Raw genomic sequence first — 18,924 nt, forward strand, 5'->3', positions numbered from 1 at the left:
GTAAAAGCTATTTATTCTCTCTGCCCTTCAAAACAGTACAGCTCAGATAAATTTTCCATGCAAAAAATTTAAATAAAATGTTATTTATTAACATTTTTATCTGAGTTTAATTGACATAATAGAGTGAACATATTTGAAATGCAAAATTGATATATTTTGATTATATTCATGCATCCATTAAATCATGGGCTCCAGTCACATTAATGAATGCATGTATCACCCCCAAGAGTTTCTAAGAGTCCTTTCCAATTACCCTCTCCATCCTTCTTCCCTCCCCTGCCCCAGGAAAGCACTGTCTGCTGTCTATTATAGATTTGGTTACATTTCCTAGTATTTTCTCTAAATGGAATCACTTTTTATTTTTAGGGTCTTTCATTTTAAATAACTTGAGATTCACTCATGTGGTAATCTGGCTTGTTTCCAGATTTTGCCTATTACAAATAAAGCTGCTTTGAATGTACATGTATGGATCTTTGGACATGGATTTTCATTTCTCCTGAGTAAATACCTATCAGATCAATGGAAACATCATATGACAGTCATAATTTAATTTTTTTAAAATGGTCAAAATGCTTTCCAAAGTTGTGTGTCATTTTTCACTACCACCAGAGGTATGTGAGTTACAGTTATTGAACATTTTGTACAACACATTAGGGTCATTTTCAAATCAAAAAAATTAGCTACTCTGATGGAAATTTGTGTTTTTAGCTTTCATGTACCTGGAAATTAATGATGCTCAGCACTGGGCCAGTGATCACTTCCTGTCCATGTATCTTCTGTTTTGAAATGTCTACTCAAGAATTTTGCCTACTATTTTTACTGGGTAGTTTCATTTATATTTAATTTTGAGTGATTTAAAAATACATATATATTATGTTTGTTTAAACATTCAAAAATTTTTGAAATATATGTATTATATTTCATTAAATATTCAAAAATCTCTTAAGGGGATACAAATTTTAAAATTATATCATTATTTACATAATTATCATATCAATGTTCTCCATTTCTTGGTATAGATCTTTATTTACATCTGGTATCATTTCCAACTAGTTGAAGGAATTACTTGTCACTTGTCATTTCGACTGCAGGTCTGATAGTAACAAATGTTCAGATTTTCATGTGTGAAGAGAATTTCTATATTTTAATTTGGAACATTGCTTTTTCTGGGTCTAGAATTTGAAGGTGATGGTTTTAGTAAGTGTCTTTATGACCTCATCTGCTAATTCAAATATGTGCATCATGTGGGTAGATGATGATTTATCTCTTAATAGGAATCGTATTTTCCAGCTTTTTTGTATATTGGCAATTGTCTACTGGATGCTAAACATTGTGAATTATTATCTCTTAGTTGATATTTTTAATTCCTGTAAAGAAGACTCTTGAGCCTTATTATGTGATACATTACTTAGAAATCCCTTCATCCTTTTTAGTCTTGTGAAGACTGGTTACGTAGGACTAATACTCCCTACTACCAAGGCAGGATTCTTGTTTGTATTCTACTCGATGCCCTATGAATCATGAAGTTTTCATGGGAACAAGCACAGGTTGTGCACGCGCACATGTTTGTGTGTGTGATAGGCAGACAGTACTCTCTCCAATTCCTTTAAATAACTTTTTCCCCAGTCTTAGATAATTTTCTCACATTTGTGCTAATAGATTACTCAAAGGGTACTCTGTGTGAATCTCTGGAGTTCTTCCTCTCCCCAGTGACACTATGCTCTGCAAACTATAGCCCTACCAAGCTCTGCAGAGTCTTAACTCGATCCTGGGAGCCTAGGAAGTACACCAGGCTCTGTGTCAGTTCTCCTGGAACCCATGGCAAGAAGCACAGTCTGAGCAGTAAGGTGGGATGAGAATCGAGTTTACTGATTCAGTTTCTCTTTTCTTAGGATCAGGGGTATGTGTTTGCCTCATAATACTCAAGTGTTGTACCATCATTTTTTAATATGATTTTTTACACTTTTTTCCTCAAGTCATTCTTGTTAAGACATCTTGACTGGAAATGGAAAAATCAGATTTTCATAATTTTATCGCAGAAAAAGTGAAATATTTGCTTATATGTATATGTCTCTTTATTTTTTTAAAATGATTTCATTTTACTGTATTTTAGTTTCACTTAATTTGCATATTTACAATCTATTACTGGGGCTGCCATATGCAATGATGACAGTTTTGTTTTTGCTTTTTCCCACATGAGTGCCTCCCAGCCCAGGGTGAATACGAGCTAACAATGAAACATGGAGCTCCTGCTCAGCCAGGCAAGTTAAACCACCCAAAGCTGTGTCTTTTCACAGTGAGTAGCTTCTTCTCATTAACACAGATACCATCATAAGCTGCCAACAAGCTCATGCCCCTAAGATCTCTTGTATTAAAATACAGAAAGATTCATAGTTATTTGAAAATAATATTGTCACCTAAAAAAGACAGAAAAGGAAAGCGGAGAAGGAAAAGCAATATCAGCTACTCAACGTAAGGCACTTGATTATTAAAAAAAAAATCTCTTTTCAAAAACGTTTCCCTGGTTTGGGATCCCTTTCTAGGGACTCAGAGAAAGCAAAAAGCAGCTCTAAACAAACTAATGTGGTTGGTCTGATTTAGCCTTGAGCAGATCTAAAGGCACTGCCTAGTTTTATTTTTCTTGAAGGCTTTTAAGAAACTACATAAAATTCCACGTCCAGATGAAGGAGGAGGAAATCTTATTGAATTATTTTCATTCCATCCTTCTTTGTTTATTCTTTCCTTTCTTTTCTTTTTCTTCTTTAAAAAAAATGTTTCTATATCATCCCCTATGTCTCCAGCATGGATACAGGTTCTTGAGAACAACACAGAAAAAGAAAAACTTACCTGGTACAGCTGACCATCTAGCAGGGTCAGAGATATGATAAATGATATACATAAAATAAACTTTATATTACATGGACTGTAAAAATTGAGAAGCAAAGCATTAGGAGTTCAAGGTAGACATTGAATGTTTTTCACTTCTGTTTTGTATTTAAAATGTAGTCCTAGTATGTCTTCGTGACAATGTGGCATCTGAAGCAAGAGCTGGAAGAGGTGAGGAAGTAGGAATTAAAAAGTCCAGGTATGTGAGGATGGATGCCTAGTGTTGACACCAGAACTCATTGGCCAAGGTAAGGAGGAAAAGGGAACCAGAGAGGGACGCATCTTCACATAATAGATATGTGATGTATAAGGTGGCAAACAAGGAAGGGGAGTGTCTTAATATTCCCTCCCTCTTATCTCCTCCATACTAGTAAGGGGTAGGTATTCTGTTCTCACCAGAAGCTACCAGGTCCTTGCTGAGCAGTTATCAGAGGGGCTGAGAATTGATAGCAGAGACCTACACCTCAGTAAATAGCTCAAACACAGAAATAGAAGAAAAGAAGCTTAATGGCAAAAAATGGGAAATAAACAGAGGATAGTTAAAGATTTGAAAGGGAAAAGAGTGATTCTTTAGGGAAAAAGATGTAGAAAATATGATTTTATGAAGTTCGACTATTTTTTCACATTCTGTAATTTCCACTTCTCGGAACATTAAAAAAAAACCTAAAGAGAAGATCTATATAATGTTTAATGCTTTTCTATTTTAAAATTTGGTGTTCTTTTGGATGCAACCATGTTAAAATTTGGTTTGAAGCATTCTATCATGGTGGAATTCAAGAGAGAGAGAAAAAAAGAGAAATCACGTAGTTCTTGTACTTAGGTGATGGGAATTATGTAAAGACAAATATATTTTCAATGTTTCTGTCTTTGGGTAATATGGTTCTATGTTTTAGGTTTAAAAATAAATCAATCACTTCTCCAGCTGTAAAGTACATGAACTTCTTTAAAAGCTTACAGTTATATCTGACTTTTGCATTTCATTTTCAGTCCCAGAGGCAAATAGCATTGACAGTTTTCTGAATATTTTTCAAGAAATAACTTTCAGATATTAGGTTGAACTCTGTGAGACTGCCACTCTTGTAGGTCAAAAAAGTCAAATATTAATAATTACATAAAATTAACACACAAGGTCGCATGTGTCTTTTTAAAATAAGAATGAGGAAATTTTGTAAATGCTTTTGACATTTTGCATGTATGTGTTCAATCATACACCACATATCTTTAATATAACTCCTAGTCAGTGAATATAGACTTGCATCATGCTTTTCAATGTTGGTACACTATTCTGTTTTATGGACACATGATAATTGAATTCCAATAGATGATATTTTAGGTTGTTTTCAAGTTTTTGTTATTTAAAACTATGTTGTATCAAGTGTTACTGCTAATATCACATGTGAATAAATATGCTGGATAAATTATCAAGCATAAAATTGATGGGTTAATTTTTTATGGCTATTAGTAAATTTCTCTTAAAGAGATCCCACTCTCGCCCCTGGAGTGTCTGTGGGTTCCTGTATCTCACACACTCACAACTCTGGGCAAACATCTGTGTCTATTGATGAAGGAGAACTCATTTCTATTTGTTTTTATCCTCCCAGTATGGAAAAGAAATGTGTGCATTTGTCATGTGTCTTTTATGTGCACTCTTTCTCATGTTCTTTTTATTGTTTTGTCATTATTTCACATTGATTATACAGAGCAATGGGTCTCATTGTGGCATTCTGATGCATGCATATAACATATGGTAATCATGTATATCCGATTCTCCTTGCCATGCCCCCATTCTATGATCTCCTTCCTGCTTTCATGTGTCCCTACCCCCAACATTCAACAAATAAGAGAAAACATGCAATATTTATCTGAGTCTGGCTTATTTCAGTTAGCATGATTATCTCCATTTCCCTCCATTTTCCTGCCAATGACATAATTTAATTCTTTACAGCTGAATGATTATATAGACACAGATAGAGATTGAGATATAGATATAGATATAGTGTCATCACATTTTCTTTACCAATTTACTTTTAGATAGGTACACAAGCTGATTCTACAACTTGAAGATTATTAATTGTCCAGCAATAAACACGGGTTTACAGGTATCTCCATAGTATGCTGAGTTTAACTTCTGCAAATATATTCTTTTTTTGTTTGTTGTTTGTTTCTTAAATTCTTTTATTGGTACATTTTAGGTATACAATACTTTTACATTTATCATTGGGTGCTCGTACCTGTACATGATGTATCTTGGTTCTTATTTTTTCCCTATTACCTGTGTGCCTTTCACTCCTCCACCCTTCCCTATTTACATAGACTTTGTTTCCACTTTTTTTCTTTTCTCATAATTTTTTCTTTCCATTCTTTCCTTTCCCCATCTCCTCCCACCATCCCTACCCCTTTGGACCTTTTGCTATTTCAAAGTATCAATTATTAGTTACTAATCCTTTTAATCCTTATTTACACCCTCAGTTTCTCACACTAGAGAAACTATTCAGTATTTACATGTGTGTCCTATTTATTTCACTTAAGAGTATGGCCTCAATATGCATCCACTTGGCTATAAGTGACTTTAGTTTCTCGTTCTTTATGGCTGAGTAGTACTCCATTTTATAAAAAAACCCCACATCTTCTTTATCCAGTTTCCAGTTGATGGGCATTTGGGCTGTTTCCAAGCTTTACCTATTACAAACTGTGCCACTATAAACATGAGTGCACATATATCTCTGTGGTATGATACTTTTAATTCTTTTGGGTAAATACCCAGCAGGGCAATAGCTAGGTCAAATGGGACCTCCAGCCCTAGTTCTTTGTGGTATCTCCACATTGATTTCCACAGTGGTCGCACCAGTCTGCACTCCCACCAACAATGGAAAAGGTTCCTTTCTCTTCACGCCCCCAGCAGCATTTGTTATTGGTTGATTTCTTGATAGCAGCCATTCTTTGTGGGGTGAGGTGGAATTTCAGTGTTGTTTTCATCTGCATCTCTGGAATGACCAGTGATGTTGAACATTTTTTCATATGTTTATTTGCTGTTTTTACTTCTTTGTCTGAGAAATGTTTGTTCATTTCAGATGCACATTTTTGAATTGGGTCTTTGAATTTGGGGGGGGTCTGCTTTTTTTATGTTCTTTATATATTCTAGATAGTAGCCCTTTGTCTGAGTTATAGCTGCTAAAAATTTTTCCCACATGGTAGGTTGTCTGATAGCTCTGTTGGTGGTTGTTTTTGGAGTGCAGAAGCTTTTGAATAAGATGAAATCCCAGTTATTGATTCTTTCTGCCAGTTCCTATGCTACTGAGGTTTTGTTCATAAAGTCTTTTCCTATGCCAATGTCATCAAGAGTTCTACCTAACTTATCTTCCAGCAAGTTTAGTGATTCTGTCTTAATATCTAGAGCTTTAATCCACTTCAATCTTAGTTTAGTGCATGGTGATAGATATGGGTCTAATTTTAATCTCTGGCAGGTTGAAATCAAATTTTTCCAACACCATTTATTAAACAGGCTATCTTTCATCCAATGAGCATGGTTGGCTCCTTTGTCAAAGATGAGGTGGAAGAGTATGTCTGGAGTTGTTTCTGCATCTTCTAATCTATTCCACTGATCCTCAGATCTGTTTCTTTGCCAGTACCATGCTGTTTTTATCACAGTAGCTTTGTAGTATAGCTTCAAGCTGGGGATTGTGATATGCCCAGCCATGTCTCTGTTGCCCGGAACTGCTTTTGCTATTCTAGGTCTCTTCTGCTTCCAAATGAATTTTTTAATTGTTTTCTCTAGTTCTGTGAAGTATATTGTAGGAATTTCAATTGTCATTGCATTAAATCTATATAGTAGTTTTGAAAGGATGGCAGTTTTCACTATACTGGTTTTTCCTAACCAGGAACAAGGGATGTCTTTCCATTTTCTTATATCCTCTTCGATCTCCTTTTTCAGGGTGCTACAGTTTTCAGTATAGAGGTCTTTTGCTTCCTTTGTTAGATTGATTCCTAGATATTTCATTTTTTTGATGCTATTGTAAAAGGAATTGTTTCCCTAATTTCTCTCTCAGTGAGTCTGCTATTTGCATACAAGAAGGCTACTGTTTTTTGAGTGTTGACCTTATAGCCAGTTACTCTACTGAATCTGTCAATTAAGTCTAGAATTCTTTTGGTAGAGTTTTTTGGGTCTTCTATGTAAAGCATCATATCATCAGCAAATAATGACAGTTTAACTTCTTCCTTTCCTCTCTTTATCCCTTTTATTGCTTTCTCTTTTCTGATTGCTGGGGCTAATATTTCCAGAACTATATTTAACAGGAGTGGTGATAGTGGGCATCTTTGTCTTGTTCCTGATTTTAGTGTGAAAGTTATTAGTTTTTGACCATTTAGTATGATGTTGCCTGTTGGTTTTTCATAGATAGCTTTAATCAGGTTGAGATAAAGACCTTCTGTTCCAATTTTCTGCAGTGTTTTTATCATGAATGGGTGTTGGATTTGTCAAATGCCTTTTCTGCTTCTATTGAGATGATCATATGTTTTTTTTCCTTGACCCTGTTAATATAATGTAGTACATTTATTGATTTATGAATGTTGAACCATCCTTGCATCTGTGGGATAAATCAAACTTGGTCAGGGGGTATGATCTTCTTGATGACCCTCTGTAGTCTGTTTGCCAGTATATTGTTGAGGATTTTTGCATCTACGTTAATTAGGGAGATTGGCCTGTAGTTCTCTTTTTGGGTTGAGTCTTTCCCTGGTTTTGGAATCAAAGTCGCACTTGCTTCCAGGAATGAATTTGGGAGCCTTGCTTCCCTTTCAATTTCCTTGATGAGCTTAAAGAGTAATGGTGTTAGTTCTTCTTTAAATGTCTTGTAGAATTCAGCAGTGAGGCCATCAGTACCTGGGCTTTTCTTTGTTGATAAATTTTTTATTACATTTTCAATTTCACTCATTGTAATTGGGGTGTTTAGAATTTCTATATCTTCATTTAACTTTGGCAATTCATATGTATCTAGGAATCTGTCCATTTCTTCTACGTTTTCCATTTTATTAGAGTACAGTTTCTCGAAGTAGGTATTGATGATCCTCTGGATTTCTGCTGGGTCTGTTGTGACTTCCTCTTTTTCATTCTTAATTGCAATTAATTCCTTTTCTTTCCTTTTTTTGATAAGGTTAGCTAAAGGTTTATCAATTTTATTTATTCTTTCAAAAAACGTCTCTTTGATTCATTAATTTTTTTATCGTTCTCTTAGTCTCCATTGCATTGATTTCTGCTCTGATCTTTGTAATTTCCTGTCTTGTGTGAGCTTTGGGTTTGTTATTTTCTTCTTTTTTCTAGGAGTTTGAGGTTCTGCTTTAGGTTATTTATTTGAGTTCTGTCTGTTTTCCTAATATGGGCATTCGCTGCTATGAATTTCCCATGTAGAACTGCTTTCATTTTGTCCCATAGATTCCTGTTTGTTGTACTGGCATTATTATTTACATGTAGAAACTGTCTAATTTCTTTTTTAATTTCCTCTGTGGCCCATTGGTTGTTCATGAGGGTGTTATTCAATTTCCAGGTGTTTGTGGTAGTTTTTCTGCAAATATGTTCTAAGAAGTGGTATAACTGGACCATAAGGTAGTCTTATTTTTAGCTGGAAAAAGCTCTACCTTGGTTTTCATAGGAATGTATTAATTTACATTTTTACTAACAGTGTCTGAAAGCTCCTTCTTTTTCACCAGCTTTTATTTTATTTTTTCCCCAAGAGATGCATTTTTCCTGGAGTGGGATGGGATTTCAATGTGATTTGATTTACACAAACCCCATGGCTAAAGATGTTTAATTTTTTATCATGTACTTATTATACAAATAGACATCTTTTGAGGTGTCTAGTTCAGTTGTCCATTTATTGGTTGTTCTATTTGTTCTTTTGGTGTTTTTATTCAGTTCTTTATTTCTAAAGTATTTTTTAAAAATTCTATTTGTTTATTGCTAATCTGATATTTTTTATTTCAAGTATATTTTTATGAATTAAAGAAACTAGTACGTTCTTATTTGTTGCAGGGAATTTTACCCCAGGTTGTCCTTTTCCTTTGTCTTTGAAGTTTTTCTTTGACTCCAAAACATTATGTAAAAATTTTTATCTAACTTAACTTTATCATTTTATCTGCCTTTTTTTTCTTTGCTTTGACATTTCTTCTTTAATATGAAAGTACACAAATTATCCAATTTTCTCATTACATCCTTTAATTGAACTCTTTTTATCAGTTAAATTATTGATTCATATGCAATTTGTTCCATTATATTTGTTTATTATTTTAAAAATTGTACCAATGGTATATTTTTTGTTAGTAGATTCATATAAGTAGTCTTTAATTTATTAAGCAACTTTCTATGTCCATAGAAAGTCCAGTCACCCAAGAAGTTTTCTTCTCATGTAGAGAAATTATTTTCCATAAGCTTCGCTTCAACATATCATTTATTAAATGCTGTGTAAAGTTTCCTTGAATATCTCTTTATTAAGCTTTCAATCCTTGGAAAAGAAACTATTTTAATTACCTCAACTTCAACAGAAAAAAATGCACATAATGCAAAAAATAAATCAATATGTAAGGAAAGAATTAATGGTAGGAATTTCTAACAGGCATGTTTCATGAAATTCATTCACTTATTTATCATTTGTGCTCTGCACACATTTAGAAGAAATATAAGATGACGACATTTGAATATACATATAGTACCACATTGTTATGGCTTGTGTCTAGATGTCCCCTCAAAGCTTCATGCAGTCATAGGTGGGGCTTTTCAGAGGTGGCTGGATCTAGGGTGTGTGCTGCTGGGGTCAAGGAAGTAATGCTGGGATTGACTCACCTGTGCTAGGATTAAGGTGTGAGTGCTATCCACCCTAAGCATAGCCTGGATAAGATATAAAGGACAGAAAGAGTTGCTGTGTTTGTTGCTGGTTGCTTTTACCTTGTTCCCTTCGTGACTTCTAGCTTCTGCCTGCCATGCACTGTTCCCCCTCTATGATGCTGCTCTACCATGCCACCCTTCCTGGAAGCCAGGGAACTATGAATTGAAACCTCTACAAACTGAACTGAAACCTCTACAAACTGTGAGCCAAATAAACCTTTCTTCCTTTAACTTTGGGTGTCTGGTGTTTTGGGTGTCTGGTGTTTTGTCTCAGCAATGAGAAAAGGTATATATATGTGTGTATATATATACACATATATGCTTAAGGTATAAAACAATATTTATACCTTAAGCACATTTATTTTTTTGAAGTGATTTTTTTCAAGCGTTACACACTACTTGGTACAGGCATGAAACAATTGCTATTTCTGAATTTTTTTCAGCCCAGGTCTGCTCAGTACCGTATTCTTGCTCATTTTATTGGGAAATGAAACCAAACTATATTCAGAAGCCGGCACACTGCACAGCCAGTGAGCACACACTCTCTTCATTTTCAAACAACTTGCATGGAGTTTTAACTACCTGCCAAAAGACCTGCATTGAGAGATAAAATGTCTGAGAATAATAACATGCATTTTAAATCCTCACATTCAATATAACTCCTTCAACTGTCTCTTAAAAAGGAAAGGAGTCATGTCCAACCTGTCGCCATGATGTAATGTCACCTAAAATCAAATTCCATGAAATCCTAGGAAAAAAATGGTATTTGTAGTTCCACTTCACAAGCCCTAAGAAATGTGCAAATAATATACTCCACTCACTTAAATGTTATATGCAGCTTGCTTTTCAGTTGAAATTTTTGACTACCACAATGTCTCTTTGAAGAAAAAAATTGCCCAGTAGAACCTAATCTCTAACATTGGATCTTATGACCCAATGCAAGTGCGTGTGTGTGTGTGGGGGGGGGTGTTGCATTTATTAAAGCAGGAGCTTCCAGTCCTCTTCTGTTTTTGTGATTATATGCTGTGGCTTAAAGAAATCCTATTTATCCAAACTTGTGAGTCCCTTATGGTTATGAAATGGCTCATCACTAACTTGAATATTTCATCAAAATACACCTCCCATTCCCTCAGGTATCTCCCCTGAGGAATTAAGTCTTTGCTTTTTCTTGTAGGACTTGTTGCTCAAATGCAGAATCTGTGGCCCTTTCCTAGACATTCTGAGTTAGACTCTTCCTGTGCACAGCTATCCCTGGAAAGGATCAGTAATCACACTTATGAAGCACTGGCCCTGGACTTCATATCTTACTTGTGTCTTCACTCTTTGAGCCCTCCACAAAAGTTTACAAATACATCAGCACCATCTCTAAAGTGTCTTTCTTCTATCCTGCTAGCTTCTTCATTTAGCACAGATTCATTTACTGACCCATTTGTGAATATTCAGTCTCTGTGTCTCTCTACCTATGGACTCCATGATACCTTGCAACTTCTCTCAACTCCGTAATCTACTCCTGGAATTTTGATAATAACCAGTGTTCTTCTGAAAGATCAATTATACAAAAGTTTCAGCCTTTAGAAACTAGTTGTTATAATTACTACTAGTTGAGCTTTTGGTAAGTATCACAAACACTGATAACAAAATCAATTATATCAAGACCAGTATTTTGCAAAATTTCTTATTCATGTTCTACCTGTAACTTTTGTGGCTTCCAAACCCAGTTAATGTGTCCAGCCTGATTTAGTTCCATAAAATATCTACTCCTACCCAGAGAAAAAGTCAAGGGTTATATTAGTTATTTACTACAGCAAAAATACTCCCAAACTAAGTGGCTGAACACAACATATGTTTATTATCTTAGACTTTTGGTAGGTCAGAAATCTCAGGAGCAGCCAAGCTGAGTGCTTCTAGCTCACAGCCTCTTATGACACTGTAGTCAAATTTTTTCCTGGGATGCAGTCATTTGAAGGCTCTACTGGAACTGGAGGTTTTCTCAGCCTCAGAACTGTCAATATGTTGAGATGGTTAATCCTTTTGGGAGGAGCTTTCTTGTACATTATAGGATGTTAAGAAGCATCTCTGTCCTCTACCATTAGATGACAGTACCACCTCTTACATGGCAGACTCTGCTCCCAAGATGGTGCCTGCGCTCAGACTGCTAGCTGCACTGTGCTGACTGCTAATGATGAGGCCTCAGCACCTTTCCATGTGGGTTTCTTCACAGTACTGAAAGAGTGCCTCTGTGATATGGCAACTATTTTCTCCCAGACTGATACAGCTGTGTATGTTCACAGTCCCTCACTTTCATAATATTTCTTTTCTTAAAAATTAGTCACTATCAAACTCTCAATAAAGAGGAAGAGGGTTAAGCTCTATTTCTTGAAAGGAGAAGTATTATGAAATTTCTGGAAATATTTTTTTGTTTTAGCAATATATGTGATTGTTATTTAGTGAAGACAATATTCGCAAGTTTTAACAGCCATACACCCTTCAGTTTTACTGTTTACTTTTGATATCAATAGAATATTCATGCAAGTTATAAGACATATATACATTGAATAACAAAACACTCCAGAAAGCAATATATGTACATTATTTACATATGAACTATAGGAAAATAGAAATGTTTTCTAAGGAAAAAATAAGATGAGAAATCACAAGTTGGGGTTTCTGGTCTGTAATAGACCTAACTTCCCAGCAAAGCACATCCGTAGATATATGCACTTGTAAGTTTGAAAACAGGCATTGCTTTATATGAAGCATTAAATGCTGCTTCATCTAGAAACAGCTCTTGCTTTGATTCCATTTGGTGCCACATTAAACTGCTTGAAAGTGTTTCAGAACTCTGTAGGTAACAGTGGCTTGTGAGGGTCCAGGCTCAGTCCAAATAAGTCTGAAATGATAACCAGGCCCAGCAAGACAGCTGGAGGGGCTGTGGTGCTGCCTTCTCCCTCCCAGCGCTCCTCCTCAGAACTGTCCAGCGCCCTTGGTCTCTGGAAGAAACTTTGTCTTTGGCCACAGTTGGGACTGGTAACTCAGGACTGAGTGCAGGCCCTTGGTTGGGGAGGCAATGAGCATGACAGCTTCACCACCCTGGAGTGGGAGGGGTCTCCCTTCTAGGCAGCCTGGTGGAGATCAGGTACATATGATGGCAGATGCCTTAGCGTTAATACTGTCACAAGAAAACCTGGAATCAGGTGACTTCATGCAATACTTTCGATAGGGCAAGGTACTTAAGATTCTGAGCATCAGAGCCTTCTCCATGATCCTGGGTGAACAGGCACTGGGCAGAGCTGGCTCACAAGTGGCTGTGGCGATGAGCGAGTCACCAGCAGGTGACCCTATGCTCACCTCAACACCCTAAAATAGTGCCATATCCTCAGGGCCGAGCCTGGGTTAGACACTCAGGAGAGAGGAAGCAGCTTGCCCTGTATGAAATACTGACCCAACACTGCCAAAGTCCCAGGCAGGCTGGCCTGAGGGTGGCCCGCAGTGTGGAGGCATCATGATTGGGCCGGGTGAGGGCAGCACTTGTGCTCCGCAGGGGTGTGTGGGGGGGTGGTGCAGGGCAAGTTGCATATACACCAGGCACATCAGGGCAGCCGACTTGCATTGCTCAAACACTAAAGTTTCAGATCTGAGGTATCAGTAAAGTAACAGCATAGAAGCTTGGGAATAAATCAAAATGTCAGTGTAATGCATGACGGGGGGGAGTTTCAGCCTTGCACCCTCTGCACTGAGGGCAGCCACATAGAGGCAAAGGCCCCATGGCTGCACAGTCTCCACCTCAAGGCAGCTCATGGGAAGACTTATTTCTGCTATTTAGAACAAAGCATAAGGGCATTCATTCTGAGGTTTTCATTCCTGGACAAAGGACCTAGAATACAGGGACCTTCGTATTCCAAGGACCTGCCCAGAGGACAGCCATGTAAGGAGCTGAAGAAGGCCCAGGTGTAACAAACAAAGCTCCCCAGGAGGGGGACTCTGTCCACAGTGCCCTCATCCTTGCCCAGCCCTGGCAGTCTAAATGGTGGGCCATCAATCTCTCTGTTGTATGTCAACTGTTCACAGAAAACCCTAAGTGCCACACACCTTGACCCATGGCATCCTCTCAGCCTCCTCAAAGGGTAGCTCAGGCCTGAGAACACAGCACTGTAAGAGGAAGACAAAGGACTATCATGTCTAGTCATTCATTAAGAAATCTGATTATGTCACTGAGATAAGCACTTTGCTGAAGATTCTAAGTAGCAATGGATGTATTCTGTGGAACCAGGTAGAACTGTTTGTGTGGGCCAGAAATGGTCAGAGCAGTTTCTTGTGGTCCAACCTGTGGATGATCTGCCCAGGGAAAGAGCTCCATTTCCTAGGGTTCAGCAGTTATAGGACAATTGGCCCCAAATCATTACCATATCTTAATGATTGGTTTTAGAAAATATTTATAGGGCCAAAAAGTCTGAGAGGGTGTTTCAGGGTTTACACACCTGGAGTCCCCCAAGTGTACCTGTCCTCAAGGACAGTAGGCCTCTGCCTATGGCACACCCTGTAGCTCCCACCCAAGTGCAAATGCCCCACAGCCCTCCCTTTGGGTGCTGCATATATATTTTTTTCAGTGCACAGTATATACTTGTGTCCAGGAGTTATATTTATAGCTGCCATTCTAAATATACTACTGTCAGAAAGTATCTTTCATTATAATTTCAGGATATAAAAAGGCATATGAAAGTTATAATCCTATATATCTGAGAAAAATTCTGAATTTAAAAAAAATGGTAGTTTTCCATTTTCATTTTGATATAAAACAGCAGCTTCTAGAATGGTTACTGTCACTGCCTGAGTGGGCAGGCACGTGGGAGACCAGCAGATGCCCACGGGAATCTCCCTCCACTGCTTCTGAAGCCAGGTGGCAACAAGAGCAAACACAGCTGACCACAATCCAGGCCACACACACCACAGGAGTCAGGGTGTGCAGCTGAGGCCACAGCTGGTTCTAGGGACCAGTGCCACCTGAGGAGGTGCATCCCCTGTGTTGTGTTGGGGCGGCCAGCAGTCACATCTGCTGTGGGGTTTGGGTCCTTAGTTTACCTGCTGGGACAGGACAGCTCTATTTCTTATTGGTAATCCTCCTTTTTCTCATTGCCAACATGTCATAGAAAGGATCCCTACTGATGCTTGGTTTGATGGATTTCATCCACTCCTCCTTCTCCTCAGGGCTTGGGGCGGAGATGGAATACAACACATGATTCCCCTCTACCACCAGTCCAACAGCCTCTGTCTTGCAGGCTTTGCTGATCTGACCTTTGTGGCTGGGATTGTAAAGCTCAAAGCAGTTAGGTTTCCATGGGTCTTCCACCTCTCTGATGCTGAGGTTTTCCAGTGGGATGATACCCCTAGGCTCCTTGTCTGTGGTGTACTCAAAGCACAGAGGCAGTTGTCGGTCAGGATGAACCAGAGCTGCTTCCAGGTCTTCACATGCCCTCCCAGCTTCAGGAGCCAGCCTTCCTGGTCTGGGTTAAAGAAAGTGTGTCAGGTCGTTCCCATCATCCTCTGGGATTTTAAATGTTCATTCTTAATACTTTCATATAAGTTCCTTAGCAGATCCTCAAGGAGGTCTCCCCCCTCATTGATGCCACGCTTCACGGTGATGAACCACTCCACAGTGGGCTTGTCACGTACGTTGTGGTTGTGTAGGCTGGTGTTAAGCATGATGATGGCGAACGACAACACATAACATGTGCCTGTAGACTGGAAGACACCCGGGTTGCACAGGCAGTAGCGCGAAGTGAAGGCCTCCATCATGCAATCTATCTTCTGAGCCTCTCCAGGCAATCTGAAGCTCCATAGAAATTGCCTTAAGGCTTGTACGAGGTTGAGATCAGCAAACTCATGGAGTTTGGCAAAAGCTTGAAGAACTCTGATATTAAATTCATCCCTCTCACCCAGGTAGTCCCCAATGACAGTCTTATTTAGGCCTTCTCCTTTATAGAGGAACTGGGCAACGTCTTCTGGGGAACTCTGTAGCAGGTCATTTTCTATTAGAAACTGAATTCCCTTTTTGGGGTCCATGTTGAATTTCTTTCTTCCCATGGCTATTTGCTTGTTCCTCTGAGTAGTTTTGCTCTCCTCCACTGAAGTTAGGTTATTGATCTCTGTCATCACTTCTGCAATTCTGTATTTCAGCCTCTCAATGTCATCAATAAGTTCCTTTTTTCTTCCACGAACGTCCAAAAGTTCTTCTCTCTCTTCTAATGAGAGGTCTTCAGGCATACCACCGCCCTCGCCACCGCCCTCTTGGTCCATCTTGAAGCCACTCTTGTTTCCTGAGAGCCAGGCAGGCTTGCGAGGAGCTCCAGGCGCCATCATGTGACCCAAGGCCCACCCAGTTCTGGGTGCGGTGGGCGGGGCCGGAGGCCACCGGGCCACCCCGCGGGAACCAGCCGCCCGGAAATATTTTTAAAGTACCGCTGGGCTCCATAGAAAAAATATTTCCTTATACACAAACTGTTCATGACCCCAGAGAGAGCTATCTGATTTCTCTTCCACTTCACATATGTTAGTCTTCCTTTTATAGTTTGAAGTCTCTTTTTATCCTTATTTTTTCTTTACTTTTTAAATTTTTATTTATTTATTCATTCATTTTTAATTTATATTATATATTTTATATATTTATTTAATTCTCTTTATTTTATTTATTTTTTCTTTTCTTTTTATTATGAAATATGGAAATCTCTATTTCATCTGGAAATCTTTAAAGTGCTATCACAAAGATACCTCATTGTTTCTAAGTCCACCTTCCTATTCTAGACCTCCACTGCCCAAACCAGTCTTTCTCTTCTCAATTCCCACCACTTCACCTATATTTGTACCATACTATCATCTTCTAACAAATATAAGCTAAATAAGAAGACAAAATAAGAACAATAGAAATTGTTGCCCTAATATTTTTAGCCCCTTTCCCCTTTTTGAATATAGTCTTCTGTTGTTTTTGTTCTTTTTCAAGTATCATCCTAATTATATGCTTCCATCAGTCATAGATTTTTGCATGAAAAGTTTAATGCTTCCTCCAGTTAAATATGATAAGCATCAGAAAAGAGTTTTCTCAAATGTGCAAGCTTGAAATACAGCAGAATCATTTAAGAAAATATACAAATCTAGGCTCTGCATAAATGGATGTACCAACTTGGTCAAATCTCTGTAGATGCAGGTCTAACATCGTTTTTTAACAAAAGCTAAAAGCCTACTGAGCCTTTCTTTTTAAAAAATGTTTGTAACAATGATGTGTTTAATTGGACCACTTCTACATTAGTATAAAGAAAAAATTTACAACCAATTCTTTGTCTCTGAAAGTGACTTAATCAGTTTCCACTGCTATATAAACCCACATGGATACATGGTCCAGCAATCTGACGGACCTTCTGAAACTTACTTATTCTGTCTTTGATATGCAAAGTCAGAATTGCTGGAGATTTACCCAACTATGATGCACTTTTACATCAAGATTTGGGCATTTTCCTTGTGACTATTTTTATCCGCTTCTGAGACAGAGACAAGTCCATCATGCTGATGTAGTAGAGGTCAGGTGTTTTTTGTTTTTGTTGTGTTCTTAATGAGATGCTATAAATTAAGAGGCAGCATATTTAGTATTAGAGTATTTTTAAAGAATTAATAGTTCTGCAGGAGGAGCTGGTAGCTGGAGACATCACCCAGGGCTAGTATCATGGTTAATAAATAGCAACCTGGGCAAACTATTAGGTAAAGTTTTCATGGCCATTAAAAAATATCAAGGGCCAATAACAGAAAACACACATATACATATACACAGGCACCCACATGCCATGAAGTTGGCTAAGTTTCTGCTGTCTTGGGAACTAGGTTATGCAACTTCTTTGTTTGGGAGGAAGTAGTCTTAGGGTGCACCCTGGCCTTATGGTTATCTGGCCTGATTGAATACCGTTAATTTCTAAGGTATTCTTGCATTTCACTGAGTGTTTGAGCAGTTTACAGGGGGTATAATCTACAGAGATATCCTTTCACTGCAAATATTCATTGGACAATGAGATCACCAGTGAGTTAGTTTAAGTGTGTGTTTTTAGAATTACAAAAAGAAAAGGCCTCAGTAATAACAGATTCATGCAAACTCCTGTGCTACCAAGACTTGATAAAACTTTTCCATAGTTTCTAACAGCTTAAGGCTAGAAACTAAATCTTTTCTCTGCCTTTGAGATGTAAATTTTCCACCATTCAAAGCTATATACTCAAAGACTATGCAAGTATGTGTGCAGTGGGGGGTGGCTGTTACTTGGAAATGCAAACATTCAAGGAGATAGCTCTTGCTCTCTCTCAGTCCCTGTTGGAAAGTAAGGACCTAACTTTCTGGGTACTTTATTTAAATTTGTACCACTACTTCCGAAAGTAATGATAGGAAAGTCTATTCTGGATAAGCACTAATTAGCAAACCCAGATGACCCAGTGACCCAGTCATATAGATGAACCCCCACCACACGCGCACACACACACACACACACACACACACACACACCCCTATGGTTCCTCAATACACCTTGATATTTAAAAAGTCCCTTATCTTTTGTTCTGGCAAAGTTGAGCTCAGTTTACAGGAGGCTCTCTTCCCCATTGCAGTAGTTCCTATTAATTAAAATTAGTTGGTGTTACTGCTTTAACCATCATCCATTTTTGTTTATATTCTACACTATGACTTATTATAATCAGAAGTTAAATCACACGTTTAAGATGTTGGAAAAATTGGAGGGTATCTTATGATGTATATTTAGAAGGAACATTACTCTTCACTGTTTGTGACAGTTTGATGAAGCATGACCCTGTAATTCCTAGAAGTTGGAAGATAATGAAGATTGAGGAATCTCTTATCCTTTTGCATTCCAAGAAGGGAGAAATGGCTGAGTACAAATGATCCTTCTCTTCCCTCTCCACCTTCCCATATTATTTCCATAGACTTGCTGATGATGACTTCTTCATCTACTTGACTCCACAAAGCCTCCTGATCCATTATGTTTTCAAAAATCATTCAAAAGACATAGTAGAGTCACATCAGTTGTAGGGCCAAGAGTAGCTGGGAAGGGAAGATGTAAGTAGCACACATATCCAGATCCTCTGTGATACCTACTGGGCCCTTCTCTTTCTTCTGATGGACA

General features: G+C 37.9%; 1 protein-coding gene and 1 pseudogene across 10 annotated transcripts in view; both read right to left on the reverse strand.

The window, feature by feature from the left end:
• Nucleotides 1-18,924, reverse strand: part of Nrg3 (neuregulin 3) — a 1,056,615-nt gene that overhangs the window by 332,123 nt on the left and 705,568 nt on the right. The gene's annotated exons all lie outside the window — the stretch shown is intronic.
• LOC147821256 (cytohesin-3 pseudogene) lies at nucleotides 1,038-17,222 on the reverse strand (annotated as a pseudogene). Its single transcript, XR_015447363.1, has one exon. The product of XR_015447363.1 is annotated as a cytohesin-3 pseudogene (transcript).

Source organism: Heterocephalus glaber, unplaced genomic scaffold (assembly GCF_053883595.1).
Source record: "Heterocephalus glaber isolate CG9 unplaced genomic scaffold, H.glaber_assembly_v1.0 deba00001755, whole genome shotgun sequence".
Classification (NCBI taxonomy): domain Eukaryota; kingdom Metazoa; phylum Chordata; class Mammalia; order Rodentia; family Bathyergidae; genus Heterocephalus; species Heterocephalus glaber.